General features: G+C 36.1%; 1 protein-coding gene across 2 annotated transcripts in view; it reads right to left on the reverse strand.

Annotated features, from left to right (window-relative positions):
• LOC101845135 (twist-related protein 1) overlaps window positions 1-2095 on the reverse strand; it is a 23582-nt gene that overhangs the window by 3500 nt on the left and 17987 nt on the right. The gene's annotated exons all lie outside the window — the stretch shown is intronic.

Consider the following 2095-nt stretch of genomic DNA (forward strand, 5'->3'; position numbering starts at 1 on the left):
ATTACGATAACAATACCCGTGGACCACGGTGATTAAGACCACTTTTTGTACAAGCTATCAGTGTCAGTCCAATATAAAGCAGTGTAAACTAATAGCTTTTGTTTTAGATTAAGGGGGGGGGGGGGATTATGTTCGTCAAATGCATAGTTTTAATGGAGTGCAATCTGCTATTTGTATAGGCATTGGGTGTCTTAGGGGTTGGAGCTAGTCACCTCGGCACGGGGTGACAAAGACCACCCTATTAAATACCTCGTATGAAACAGCACGGTACATGTATTAGCCAATGATTATAGTATTAGTAATCTCCACTCTGGGTTACTAAGACCTCTGGAAATAGCATCTTATGCTTGTTGTGACTGTTTTGAGGGCATCAAAATATCAGAACAGTACCCCAAATAAGCTCAGTAGACAATGTAGTGTTAGAAAATGTCAGGTCAATAACTTTATTATACTCCAGCGTGCAAGGCTGCCTTTGGAGGGTAGGTTCTCGCATCGTGGTTATGTTATTTTAGTGCCGGGACGGTAAAGTATCTAGATTTAGACTGAAATGAGAGTGCTATATTATACTGGAACATAAATTGTTTGTTGTTTTAGTAGAGGTTTTACGGCGCTCGCAACTGCATAAGGTCATATAAGCGCCAGAAGACTAGAGGTGTTACAAGAGAGTAACAAACATAAAAAAAGAAAAAGGGGAGATAAGGACGATAGATGTTTGATAGGAAAGAAGAAGCAAACCACACCAGAGCACCCGCCATCCACCCACGAACATAAATCTAAAGAGATAGAAGAGAATATCATAAATAGTAATAAATTGTAATAGGGTTGCATAATAATTGGTCATTATCATCAATGACCGACAACTTGGATACACGATAATTTCTCGTATAAATTACAACTTTTTATATAAGAATCTAACTTTAGACTTTCAGCTCAAACCTAGCAACAAGATCTTATACTGTTATAACCAAGCGCTGTTGTCTCACAATTCACTTTAAAATAGGTAAAAACTATATAGACAGGCAAATTGGGTTCAAAATGTATATATTCAAATAGTGGTCTTAATCACCCCGGATCAGCCACTATAGATCGTGGTGACAAAAGACCACCTCAGCCACATAAAAAGTATTTTTTTTATAAAACTACAAATAGGAGACTGAAATCAGTTAATTCAACCAATTTTAAAGTACATTCAAAAAATATCATCTAAGTTTAAATACGTGTGAAAAACTATCTACTAAAGCAATTTTTAGCAACAAGGGTCAGAAACCTTAAGTGAAGGCCTGCCCAAAATGGTGCCTGAAGAGTTTGTGTTACGGCAAGGTGGGATCAGGCGCTCGTCAATTTTAGGGCAAATGGAGGTATTGGTATCATCTTAAAGTCTGTCCATTTGCTTTGCTTTTGATGAAAAAAAATATCCATTTATCTTGGATATAAGTCAAGCTATTGGCGGTTGAAGGAGGTGGGATCCCCTGATTTCAGAGGTAAGATTAGCTAGAAAATGTCCTCCAGAGTTGAATTTTTTCCTCAGCTTGAGAGTCCGTGGAAACTGAAAACTTACATCTTTCATGCCTTTAATCAGTGTTTTCAGTAAAATCCACACAGAAGTGTGTTTTTAAAGGGCATGAAAGGTGTTGAGCCAAAAAACCAAAAGTCGATAAAAATTCCCAAACCTGCTGAAAAATGTCAATTTCTTTACTTTAAATATTTTGACGAGTTCCTTATTTCACCAAGGTGCCACGCGTGTGTTTTTACGTATAAAAAGATACCAATCAATAGTTAAACCAAACAAAATACTCCATTGTATTTGAACAAAAAAATCAATCAATCCTCTTGCAAAAAGGAGTAAATAGTTTACTGGTTACTGGTCTTTATCACCTCAGCTCACCAGTACCAATAATATAATAATTACAATAGCATTAATAACATTTTAGAAATAGTGGTACTGCTATTAATATTTTAATCAGTATATGGCTATTATTGTTGTTGTTGTTGCTGTTTTTGTTGTTGTTGCTGTTGTCTTCTTCTTCTTCTTCTTCTTCTTCTTCTTCTTCTTCTTCTTCTTCTTCTTCTTCTTCTTCTTCTTCTTCTTCTTCTT

The sequence above is a fragment of the Aplysia californica genome, unplaced genomic scaffold (assembly GCF_000002075.1).
Source record: "Aplysia californica isolate F4 #8 unplaced genomic scaffold, AplCal3.0 scaffold00001, whole genome shotgun sequence".
NCBI classification, from domain to species: Eukaryota; Metazoa; Mollusca; class Gastropoda; order Aplysiida; family Aplysiidae; genus Aplysia; species Aplysia californica.